Genomic DNA, 14,818 nt, shown 5'->3' on the forward strand with positions numbered 1-14,818 from the left:
TAATTATTACTAGGCTTACAATGTACTGACCGATAATTAATTTACAGCGACATACATAAAATCATAATGACCTGAATTAAATATATGTTCGCTGTAAATTAATTATCGGTCAGTACATTGTAAGCCTAGTAATAATTATGTTATTTGTGTTTTGTTTTTCCTTAAAGTTTAATTTTTTTCCTTAAAGTTTAATTTTTTCATTTTTTGATTTTTACATTTGAACTAAACCTGCTTCCTAATTCTATATAACTTTGATTCAATCATTACTAACATTCAATATATAATATACATGTTACACCGAGTTTCTGTGACTTTTATTGCCTACAGCGTCGTTAAGTTTTATTAAATTTTATTGATTTACTAACTAATGGTTAATGTTTTATTTTTGTTCAAAATAGATTACATAAAAACAAAATTAATTTTCTTACAATACAAATTAAACAGTTTAAATAACCTCATTTACATTGTGACGTAATTATTAGTTGTAACGAATGTATTTTTTTTCGTTAGTTAACAACAGTAAATTTTGATTTAGTTATCTTTCCTATCAACGTAAGTTGTTTGTTTATATTATGTTTTGTTGTGTAATTTAGCTTACTTATTTATTTTAGACTAAATAATTACATATATCATATAGTTTTATAACAGTCGGATTTAATATTAAGTATTTCAGCTATTAATAACTTTTATCTGTAGAATATATCTTACTTTAATGAAAACATATATACACCTACTTTATTCTATGCTTCTATTCTCTCATTACAGTAATTATTTTTTCACAGAACCCAGTTGAAGTGTGTTGATTCGTTGACACATAGAAACATATGTTGGTAGAATAAAGGAAGATTACTGTATAATTTGTTTTTATTTATATTCCAGTGAAGTTATTTTACTAGGATCTTTTGTTAGCAAACAATTAAAACTATATTTTGAACAGTTATTACAACAATATTAATACCAAAATTAAACTTAATCAAATAAAGTACGATAAAAACGGTTATTAATTTTTTTTTGTTGCAAACAGCCTATTATAACGTCAAAAGTATCATTTATATGTTTAGAATTATATTGCAAAAAAAAGTTTATTAAATAAGCTTTACAAAATATTAGAAGAATACTATTATAAAATAAAAAGAAATAATTCAAACAGTGTACAACGTTAATTACAAGTATTTCGTCATAAACAGCTAATTTTTACGTCAATAGAAGTTTTAACTTTTTAAAACTAATATTCCTAATCGAAAAGGTTTATTTAATAAGCTGTGCGAAATACAACAATATTATTTAAAAAATCAAAATAATTTGAACAGTGTACGAAAAAATGGGTTATTACAAGTATTTCGTTAAAAACACCCGATGATAACGTCAATAGTATTTTTTATATGTTTAAAGTTATATTCCGACATGAAAAGGTATATAAAATTAGCTATACAAATTATTAGAAGAGTATTATTATAAAAACAGGAATTAGATTAAATAGTGTATGATGAATAAATGTTTATCAAAAGTTTTTCGTATTAAACAGCCGATTTTGACGTCAAAAAGTGTTTTAATACTTTAAAAATAATATCTCTTAACTAAATGTTTATTAAATTAACTGAACAAAATTTTCAAAGAATATTATTACAAAAAAACTAAATAATTAAAACAGTGTACGATAAAAAAAGGGTTATTGCAAGTATTTCGTCTTAAACAGCCGATTTTAATGTAAAAAGGAGCTTTTATACTTTTAAACTATTTACCCTAACAGAAGAGATTTTTTTAATTAGCTGTACGCAAAATTACTAAAACATTATTACAAAAAATCGAAATAATTCAATTAACGATGATAAAAAAGGATTGTTACAAGTATTTTGTTTAAACAGCCTATCATAACGTCAATAGTATTTTTTATATATTAAAAGTTATATCTTTAATGAAAAGGTATATTAAATTAGCTCTACTATAAATTAAAAGTATACTATTACAATAAATAGAAATAATTCAAACACTGTACATTGATTATTACAAGTATTTCGTCTTAGATAGCCGATTTTGACATCAAAAGGAGTTTTAATTTTTATTAAACTAATACTTTTAATCGAAGAGGTTAATTAAATTAGCAGTACGAAATATTACATCATTATTATGACCAAAACTCGAAATAATTAAAACAGTGTACGATAAAATAGATTTATTACAAGTATTCGGCTTAAAACAGCCTATAAATAGTAGTTTTTAAAAGTTAAGAGTTTTATTCCTAAATGAAAACGTGTATTAAATTAGCTGTAAATAATATCAGAAGAATATTATTACAAAAATGGAATTAATTTACATAGTGTACGATATGCAACGTTTAATGAAAGTATTTATATTTAAATAACAATTTTTGACGTCTAAAGGAAATTTAACACTTTAAAGTTAATATTTTTAACCTAAAACGATTGTTTAATTAGCTTTACGAAATATTAAAAGAATGTTTTTACAAAAATCGAAATGATTTTGATAGTGTACGATAACAAAGGGTTATTATTAGTTTTTCGTTTTAAACACCTTATTATAACGTTAATAGTAATTTCTATATATTTTAAGTTTTATTCCTAAATAGAGACGTTTATAAAATTAGCTGTACAAAATAATATAAGAATACTAATACAAAAAACTAGAAATAAATCAATAGGTGTACAATAAATAATATTTAATACAAGTATTTCATTAAAAACAGCTGATTAATGACGTCAAAAGGAGGTTTAATATATTAAAACCAATAATCCTAACCGAAGAGATTTATTAAATTAGCTGTACGAAATATTACAAAAATATTATTACCAAAAATCAAAATAATTTAGATAGTGTACGATAAAACAGGTTTATTACAAGTATTTGGTTAAAAACAGCCTATTATATCGTCAATTGTAGTTTTTATATGTTTAGTTATCTTTCTAAATGAATTGGTTTATCAAATTAACTGTTCAAAATATTAGAAAAGTACTATTACAAAAATAAAAATAATTTAAACAGTGTACAATATATAATGTTTATTACAAGTATTTCGTCATAAACAGCCGATTTTGACGTCAAAAGAGGTTTTAATATTTTGAAACTAATAATCCTAACCGAAGAGGTTTGTTTGAGTAGCTTTACGAAATTTTACAAGAATATCATTACCAAAAATCGTAATAATTTAAATTGTGTAATATAAAAAGGGTTTAAACAAGTATTTGTTTAAAATAGCTAATTATAACGTCAATAGAATTTTTAATTTGTATAAAGTTATATTCTTAAATGAAGTGGTTTATTAAATTAGTAGTACAAAATATTAGAAGAATACTTTTACATTAAATCGAAATAAATTGAATAGTGTACGATAAACAATGTTTATTATAAGTATTTTGTCTTAAACAGCCGATTTTAACGTCATTAATAGTTTTAATACTTTAAAACCATCATTCCTATATTAAGAGGTTTATTAAAAAAGCTTCACAAAATATAATTAGAATTTTATAACCAAAAATCAAAATAATTCAAACAGTGTATGAAAAAAAATGTTATTTCAAGTATTTCGTTATAAACAGCCTATTTTAACGTCAGTAGTATTTTTAAATGTTTAAAGTTATATTCCTTAATGGAAAGGTATATTAAATTAGCTCTGCAAAATATTAGAAGAATACTATGACAAAAATCGAAAAAATTTAAATTATGTACGATAAGCAATGTTTAATGCAAGTATTTCTTCTGAAATAACCGATTTTGACGTCTAAAAATGGTTTAATACTTTGAAACTAATATTATTAACCGTAGAGGTTTATTAAATTAGCTGTACAAAATATTACAACAGTTTTATAACTAAAAGTCGAAATATATCAAAAAGTGTACGATACACAATATTTAATGCGAGTATTTCTTCTTAAATAACCGATTTCGACTTCTAAAGGAGGTTTAATAGTTTAAAACCAATATGCCTAACCGAAGAGATTTAAAAGTTAGCTGTACGAAATATTAAACAAAGTTATAACTAAAGATCGAAATGATGCAAATAATGTACGATAAAAAAGAGTTATTACAAATATATTGTTTTAAAAAGCCTATTATAACGTCTATAGTATTTTTAGTAACTACAAAGTTGTATTCCTAGATGAAAAGGTTTATTAAATTATCAGTACGAAATATAAGAAAAATACAATTACAAAAATAGAATTAACTCAAGTAGTGTACGATAAGCCATGTTTATTACAAGTATTTCATCTTCAACAGCCGATGTTAATGTCTAAAGGAGGTTTAATACTTTAAAACCATTATGCCTAACCGAAGACATTTAAAAGTTAGCTTTACAAAATATTTATAAAAATTTACAATCAAAAATCGAAATAATTCAAACAGTGTACGATAAAATAGGTTATTAAAAGTATTTTGTTTAAAACAATCTATTATATCGTCAATAGTAGTTTTTATATGTCTAAAGTTATATTCTTAAATGAATAGGTTTATTAAATAAGCCGTACACAATATAAAAAGAATACTGTTACAAAAAAAATAATTCAAACAGTGTACAATGTTTATTAGAAGTATTTCGTTTTAAACTGCCGATTTTGACATCAAAAGGAGTTTTAATTTGTTAAAACTAATTATTCTATTCGTGGAGGTTTATTTTATTAGCCGACGAAATATTACAACAATAATATTAGAAAAACTCGAAATAATTCTAACAGTGTTCGTAAAAAAAGGGTTATAACAAGTATTTTGTTATAAATACCCTATAATAACATCAATAGTATTTTTTTAATGTTTGCAGCTTTATTCCTAAATGAAAAGGTATATATTATTCGCTGTACAAAATATTACAAGAACACTGTAACAAAAAATGGAAATAATTTGAATAGTGTACGATAAATAATGTTTTTTACTACTATTTCGTCCTTACCAGCCGATTTTGACGTCAAAAAGTGTTTTAATACTTTAAAAATTATATTTCTAATCTACGACGATTATTTAATTAGCTTTACGAAATATTACAAGAATATTATTACAAAAATTGAAATGATTCAAATAGTGTACGATGGAAAAAGGTTATTACAAGTATTTCGTTTTGTACACCTTTTAATAGTGGTAGGCAACGTTTTTCAATCAACGGGCCGGATCCGGATAAATTTAGTCTTTGGCTGGCCGGAGCATTTCGAGTTAATAATTTACTGAATCAAGTATCTAAATAAAGGCAGATAATGAATTTTTAGATCGAAATCCGGCCGGGTCCTAATTTAAAATTTTTCTGGGTCGACTTGATACTAATTTAAATCAAGATCCAGATCCGGTCGAATTCTAATTTAGTTTTATGTTTGGATCCGGCCGAAATCTAGTTTTATGGATACGGATTCATTTTTCTGAATCGTTCTATTTCGCAATACATATTTCCTGACAACTTAAGATGTAGATTGAGACATGTATAATGTTTATATAAAGTCTATTAATAGAAATGACATGGCAACTGACAGGGTCCTATATCTTATTTAGGTTAATATTTTTCTTTCGGTAATTTGACAAAAATGTATTTCAACTAAGTTCGAACAGGACAAAATATCGGATAAAATGGTGTATTTATTACTACACATTAATTTGAAAAGCTATTTTTAAACGTGTTTTTACAGTTCTAAAAATATGTCTGACCATTTGCAGGCTTGTTAGTTCGCTCGCGGGCTAGTCATTTTAATTTGTGGGCCGGATCCCATTAAAATTCAAAAAACGTTCGGGGGCCAGTCGTTTCCACTATGTGGGCCGGATCCGGCCCGCGGCCGTACGTTGCCCACCCCTACTCTAAAATAACGTCAATAGTTCTTTTTATATGTTTTAAGTTGTATTCCTATATGAAAAGGTTTGTCAAATTAGGTGTACAAAATATTAGAAGAATACTACATCAAAAAATTAAAATAAATCAAATAGTGTACAATAAACAATGTTTATTACAAGTATTTCATTTTAAACAGCCCATTTTGACGTCTAAGGAAAGTTCAAATTTTTAAAACGAATATTCCTAACCGAAGAGATTTATTAAATTACTTGTCCATAATATTACAAGAATATTATTACCAAAAATCGAAATAATTCAAACAGTGTACGATAAAAAAGGTTTATTAAAAGTAGTTGGTTTAAAACAGCCTAAAATATCGTAAATATTAGTTTTTATATGTATAAAATTTCATTCCTAAATGAATATGTTTATCAAATTAGCTATATCAAATATTTGAGAAATACTATTACAAAAAGAAAAAATTTAAATATTGTACTATTGATAATAAATAAAACAAGTATTTCATCTTAAACAGCCGATTTTGACGTCAAAAGAAGTTTTAATACTTTTAAACTAAAATTCCTAACCGAAGAGGCTTATTTAATTATTTGTATAAAATATTACAAGAATATTATTATCAAAAATCAACCAGTGTAAAATAAAAAATTGTAAAACGACAAATTTTTAACAAGTTTATCGTTTTAGACACCCTATTATAGCGTCAATAGTATTTTTTATATGTTTTAAGTTATATTCCTAAATGAAAACGTTTGTTAAATTAGCTGATCAAAATATTAGAAGAAAACAAATATATTTATTGTAATAGAAAAAATTGAAATGAATCAATTAGTGTACGATAAACAATGATAATTATAAGTATTTTCTGTTAAACAGCCGAATTTAACTTCAATAACACTTTTAATACTTTCAAACAATGATTCCTATATTAAGAGGTTTTTTAATTTAGCTCTACGAAGCATAATTACAATATTTAACCGAAAATCAAAATACTTCAACAGTGTACGAAAAAAAAGGGTTATTACAAATATTTTGTTTTAAACAGCCTGATATAACGTTAATAGTATTTTATTTATGTTTAAAATCGAATTCCTAAATGAAAAGGTTTATTAAATTAGCTCTACAAATGATTAGAAGAATATTATTACAAACAATCGAAATAATTCAAATAGTGTACCATAAACAGAGTTTATAGCAAATATTTCTTCATTAACAGCTAATTTTGAAGTCAAAGGGAGTTTTAGGACTTTAAAACTAGTATTCCTAACTGAAAAAGTTTATTTAATTAGCTGTTCACAATAAAAAAAAAATTATAACTAAAAATCGAAATTATTCAAATAGTGTACGATAAAAAAGGTTTATTACAAGTATTCTGTTTATAACAGCCTATTATATCCTCAATAGTAGTTTTTATATGTTTAAAGTTATATTCCTAAACGAATAGGTTTATTTGATAAGCTGTACAAAATCTGAGAAGCATACTAATACAAAAAATAGAAATAATTAAAACAGTGTATAATGTTCATTACAAGTATTTCATCTTAAACAGCCAATTTTGACGTCAAAAGAAGTTTAAATTTCTTATAACTAATATTCCTAATCGAAAAGGTTTTCTTAATTAGCTGTACGTAATAATACAACAATATTAGTACCTAAAATTGAAATTTTTCAAAAAATGTACGATAAAAACGAATATTAGTATATTGGCTATTTTAAACAAATACTTGTTATAAACTCATTTTTATTTTACACTACTTGAATTATTCCGATTTTTGGTAATAATATTCCTGTAAAATTTTGTACAGCTAATTTAATAAATCTCTTCGGTTATGAACATTGGTTTTAAAGTATTAAACCTCCTTTAGACGTCAAAACCAGTTATGATCAAATACTTTTAAAAAACATTATTTATCGTGCACTATTTTTTTTTTTTTGTATTAGTATTTTTCTAATATTTTGTACAGCTAATTTAGTAAACCTATTCATTTAAGAATATAACTTTAAGCATTAAAATATACTATTGACCATATAATAGGCTGTTTTAAACTAAATACTTGTAATAAACCTATTTAATTGTACACTATATGAATTATTTCGATTTTAGGTTATTATATTTTTTTGATAATTCCTACAGTTTATTTAATAAATCACTTCGGTTCGGAATATTATGTTTAAAGTATTAAACCTTCTTTAGACGTCAAAATCGGCTTTCTAAAAAGAAAAACTTGTAAAAAATATGTTTATTGTTTACTATTTGATTTATTTCTATTTTTAAATATAGTATTTTTCTAATATGTTTTACAGTTAATTTAATAAACGTCTCCATTTAGGAATATAACTTAAAACATATAAAAAATACTATTGACGTTATAATAGGCTGTTTAAAACGAAATACTTGTAATAACCGTTTTATTGTAAATTATTTAAATTATTATAACTTTTAGTTGTAGTATTCTTCATGAATTTTAAACAGGTACTTTATTAAATCTTTTCATTAAGAAATATAATTTTACATATATAAAAAATACTGTTTACGTTTTACCAGTCTGTTTAAAACAAAATACTTGTAATATCCCGTTTTTAACGTATACTAATTGAATCATTATGAGTTTTAGTAACATAATTGTTGTAATATTTTATATAGCTAGTTAATAAAACCTCTTCGTTATAAATATTGGTTTTAAAGTATAAAACCTCCTTTAGACTCAAAAGCGGTTATTTAAGAAGAAATAATTGCATTAAACTTTGCATATCATACATTATTTAAATTATTTCCATATTTTTAATAGTATTATATTATTATATTGTACAGCTAATTTAATAAACCATTTCATTTAGGAATATAGCTTTAAACATATAAAAAATACTGTTGGCATTATAATAAGCTGTTTGAAACAAAATAGTTCAAATAACCGTTTTTATCGTATACTTTTTGATTAATTTCAATTTAAGCTATTAATATTCTTTTAATATTTAGTGCGGCTAATTAAATAAACCTCTTCAGTTAGGAATACTAGTTTTAATGTATTAAAACAACTTTTGACGTCAAAATCGGCTGTATAAGACGAAACACTTGTATAAACATTGTTCATCGTACAATATTTGAATTATTTCGATTTTTTGTATTAGTATTCTTCTAACATTTTGTATATCTACTTTAATAAACCTGTTTATTTGAGAATATAACTTTATACATATAAATAATAATATTGACGTTTTACTCGGCTGTTTAGAACAAAATACTTGTAATATAATAACCCTTTTTTATCCTCGCTTTTTAAATTATTTCGATTTTTGATAATAATATTTTGTTAGTTTTTCGTACAGCTAATTCAAATAACCTCTTCTGTTAGGAAGATTATTTTTAATGTATTAAAACTTCTTTTGACATCAAAATCGGCTGTTTAAGAAGAAATACTTGCAATAAACAATTTTTATCGTACACTTTTTGAATTATTTATATTTTTTGTATAAGTATTCATCTAATATTTTGTACAGCTAATTTACTAAACCTTATCATTAAGAAATATTATTTTATACATAAAAAATACTATTAACGTTACAATAGGCTGACTAAGACAAGATATTTGTAATAACCCTATTTTATTTTACAATATTTGAATAGTTTTTACTTTTTACTTATTAAATTGTTGTGGTATTTCGTACACCTAATTAAATAAACTTATAAATATAGAAATGTAGGTGTTTAAAGTATTAAAACTGTTATTGACATAAGGGTCGGCTGTTTAAGACAAAATACTTATAATAAACATTGTTTATCGTACATTATATGATTTATTTCGATTTAATGTAAAATCATTCTTCTAATATTTTTTGCTGCTAATTTTATTAACCACTTCAAAAAGGAATATAACTTTATACATATAAAAAATATTTAGGTTAAAATTGGCTACTTTAAACAATTACTTGTAATACATCCTTTTTTATTTTACACTACTTGAATTATTCCGTTTTTTGGTAATAATATTTTTGTAATATGTCGTTCAGCTAATTAAATAAACTTCTTCGGTTGAAATATTAGTTATAAAGTATTAGAACTTTTTTTGACGTCAAAATCGGCTGTTTAAGACGAATTACTTGTTATAAATATTATTTATGGTACACTATTTTAATTATTTCCATTTTTGTAGTAGTTTTTTTCTAATATTTTGTACAGCTAATTTAATAATCTTTTCCTTTTAGGATTATAACTCATAACATATAAGAAAAACTATTGACGCTTTATATAACAACATACTAGAAATAACACCTTTTTTGTCGTCGCTATTTAATTTATTTTCATTTTTGGTAATTATATGGTTGTAATATTTCGTACAGCTTATCAAAAAAACCTCCTTGTTTAGGAATATTAGTTTTAAAGTATTAAAACTCCTTTTGAAATCAAAATTGGCTATTAAAGAAGAAATACTTGACATAAACAATGTTTATCGTACACTATTTGAATTATTTCTTTTTTTTTTGTAATACTCTTCTATCATTTTGTACAGCTAATTTAATAAACCTTTTCATTTAGGAATATAATTTAAAACATCATTAATGTTTGAAGTTTTATTCTTAAATGAAAAGGTTTATTAAGTAAGCTTTTAGAAAGTTTTAGAAGAATACTATTACGAAAAATGGAAAAACTTAAATAGTGTACGATGAATAATGATTATTACTAGTATTTTGTCATAAACAGCCGATTTTGACGTCAAAAGGTGTTTTAATACTTTAAAACTAATATTCCTAACAGAAGAGGTTTTTTTAATTAGCTGTACGAAAAATTACTAGAATATTATTACCAAAAATCGAAATTATTTAGCTAGTGTACGATAAAAATGGTTTATTACAAGTTTATTACATTTGGTTAAAACAGCCTATAATATTGTCAATAGTAGTTTTTATATGTTTATAAATTAGCTGTACAAAATATTAGAAATATTCTAACACAAAAAAAATTATTTAAATAGTGTACGTTAAATAATGTTTATTACAAGTACTTCGTCTAAAATAGCCGATTTCGACGTCAAAAGGAGTTTTAATAGTTTAAAATAGTATTTCTAACTTAAGAGGTTTATTTAATCAGCTGTGCTGAATATTACAAAAATATTAATATCTAAAATTGAAATTAATCAAAAAATGTAGGATAAAAAGGGTTACTATATTTTTTAGTTTTAAACAGCCTATTATAATGTCAATAGTAGTTTTCACATATTTAAAGTTATATTCCTAAATAAAAAAGTATTTTATGTTATCTTTAAAAAATTTAAGAAGAATTCTATTACAAAAAATTGAAATAATTTAAGTAGTGTACGATATGCATGGTTTATTACAAGTATTTCTTCTTAAATAACCGTTTTTAACGTCAAAAGGAGTTTTAATACTTTAAAACCATTATTCATAACCGAAGAGACTTTTTTAATTAGCTAAAAAAGTATTACAACAATTATAATACTAAAACTCGAACCAATTCAATTAGTGTACGATAAAATAGGTTTATTACAAGTATTTGGTATAAAACAGCCTATTATATTGTCAGTAGTAGTTTTTGTATGTTTAAAGTTATATTCCTTAATAAATAGGTTTATTAAATTAGCTTTACGAAATAATAGAAAAAAAACTTTTACAAAAAAAAATTAAATAGTGTACGATAAATAATGTTTTTACAAGTAATTCGTCTTAAAATGCCAATCTTGACGTCAAACGTTGTGTTAATACTTTTAAAATAATACAGTAGACTACCGCTTAAGTACGTACTTTTTTTGGTACGCACCTCGCCTTAAGTACGCACTTCTCGCACCTCGCCTTAAGTACGCACGAAAGACAAAAAAAATTCTAAATTTTATATATATTTTTTATAATTTTTTTTGTATATTTATATCAAATGATTTAAAAAAAGAAGTAGTCTAAATGGCCTGAGATAGTGACAGTCCTGTTATTGAACGTTAATAAACTAAATACTTATGTAGCGGTTGCAGAAAAGTGAAAAGAATAATGATATTTGAGCCATAATGCAATAAAATAAATAAAGATGACAAAGTTCAAAAAAAACCTACAAATACAACATAGTTAAGTCATAATTTTATTTAAACGTATAGACATTGATATTTTGAAAATGTTTGGTAAACACAATGTAGATTAGTACTTTTCCTCTAACAAAACAAAGTACGGATTATATGGCTTAATATTCTTTTTTTATATCATTAACTGACATTGACTTTCTATATTAAATGTATATATCATGTAATTATGTAAAAACTTTTTATTGCAAAATAAATCATTTTAAAATCTATTAAAAAAAATTGCATATTAGAATTATGTATTAAATGTTATTTAAAATAAAAAGACTTGTTTATTTGGCTTAATTATTAGGTAGCTAGTTGTAAGAAAGAAAACAAACAACTAAATTTCATATTTTACTATGTTGTCAAAAAGTACGCACTACCCGTGCTAAGTACGCACTTTTTGGTCGGGTTCAATTTGCTTACCTAAGAGGTAGTCTACTGTATTCATAACCGAAAAGGTTTAATTAATTGACTGTACGATATATTATAAGAATAATATTATTAAAAATCGGAATAATTCAAATATTGTACGACAAAAAGTTATTGTACAAGTATCTGTTTAAAATAGCCAATTATAAGGTGTAATTTTTTTTTTTTATGTATATAGTTATATTTCAAATGAAGAGGTTTATTTAACTAGCAGTACAAAATGTTAGAAGAATAACTTTGCGATAAATCTAAATCAAACAATTAGTGTACGATAAACAATATTTATTCTAAGTATTTTGTCTTAAATCACCGTGTTTCACGTCAATGACAGTTTTTATACTTTAAAACTATCATTCCAATATTGGGAAGTTTCTTCAATTAGCTCCACGAAACATTACAACAATTTTATAAATAAAAATCGAAATAATTCAAACAGTGTACGATAAAAAAGGGTTATTACAATATTTTGTTTTAAACAGCCTATGATAACGTCAATAGTATTCTTTTATGTATAAAATTGTATTTCTAAATGAACATGTTTAGTAAATTAGATGTAAATAGTATTAAAAGAAAACTATTACAAAAAATCAAAATAACACAAACAAAGTACTATAAACAATGTTTACTGCAAGTATTTCGTCTTAAACAGCCGATTTTGACGTCAAAAATTGTTTTAATACTTTAAAACTAATATTTCTTATAGAAAAGGTTTATTTAATTAGCCCTACTAAATATTAAAAGAATATTAAAACCTAAAGTTTAAAATAATCAAATAACGAACGATAAAAACAGTTATTAGAATTTTTTTGTTTTAAACATCCTATTACAACGTCAATAGTATTTATTATATGTTTAAAAATATATTCCTAATGAAAAGGTTTCTTAAATTAATAAATATTAATAAGTTAGTAAATAATTTAAACAGTGTACAATGTTTATTACAAGTATTTCGTCTTAAACACCGATTTTGACGTCAAAAGGTGTTTTAATACTTAAAAACTATGATTTCGAACCTAACACGTTTATTAAATTAGCTGTACAAAATATTACAAGAACATTATTACAAACAATCTAAAAAATCCAAATAGTGTAAGATAAAAAAGGGTTATTACAAGTACTTCGTTTAAACGTCTTGAACAATTAATTTTGACGTCAAAATGTGTTTTAATCTTTTAAGCTAATATTTCTTACCGTAAAGGTTAACTTATTTAGCTTAACAAAATATTACAACAATATTATTACCAAAAATCGGAATTATTCAATTAGTGTAAAGTAAAAAAGGGTTTATTACAAGTATTTGTTTAAAATAACCAATTATATCGTCAAAAGTATTTATTTATATGTATAAAGTTATATTCCTTAATAAAGAGGTTTAATAAATTAGCAGTACAAAACATTAGAGAAATAATATTACAAAAGTTCAAAATAAATCAAATACTGTACGATAAACAATGTTTATTATAATTATTTTGTCCTAAACAGCTGATTTTAACGTCAATAAAAGTTTTTATACATAAAAACAATTATTCCTATTTCAAAAGGTTTATTAAATTACTTCTATAAAATATAATTAGAATTTTATAAATAGAAATCAAAATAATTCAAACAGTGCACGAAAAAAATGGTTATTACCTGTATTACCTTATAAACAGCCTATTATAACGTCAATAGTGTTTTATATTTGTTTAAATTTATAATAGTGTACGTTAAATAGTGTTTATTACAAGTATTTCGTCTTAAAGAGCTGATTTTGACGCCAAAGGGAGTTTTATTACTTTAGAATTAATATTTTATACCGAAAAGGTTTATATAATTAGCTGTACGAAATATTACAAGAATATTATTACAAAAATAAAAATAATCCGATAGTGTACGATTTAATAGAGTTTAATACAAGTATTTTGTTTAAAATCGCCTATTATAACGTCAATAGTATTTTTTATATGTTTAAAGTTATATTACTAAAAGAATAGGTTTTTTAAATTAGCTGTGTAATATATTACAAGAATACTATTAGTAAAAAAAAATTCATATAATGTATGATAAACAATGTTTATTGCAAGTAATTCGTCTTGAACAGCCGATTTTGACGTCTAAATTAGGTGTAATACTTAAAAAACCAATATTCCAAACTGAAGAGGTTTATTAAATTAGCTGTACGAAAAATTACATAAATTTCATATTTAAAAGCAAAATAATTCAAATAGTGTAAGATAAAAAAGGGTTATTAGAAATATTTTGTTTTAAACAGCCTATTATAACGTCAATAGTATTTTTTTTATTCATAAAATTGAATTCAGAAATAAAAATATTTATTAAACTAGCTGTACAACATATTACAAGAATATTATTACAAAAAAATCGAGATAATTCAAATATTGTACGATAAAATAGGTTTACTACAAGTATTTGATTTAAAACAGTCTATTATCAATAGTAGTTTTTATATGTTAAAAGTAATATACCTAATTGAATATATATTTTAAATTAGCTGTACAAAATATTAGAAGAATACTTTAACAAAAAATAGAAATAAATCAAAAAG

This window comes from Thalia democratica, chromosome 9 (assembly GCF_965202585.1).
Source record: "Thalia democratica chromosome 9, ktThaDemo2.hap1.1, whole genome shotgun sequence".
Lineage (NCBI taxonomy): Eukaryota > Metazoa > Chordata > Thaliacea > Salpida > Salpidae > Thalia > Thalia democratica.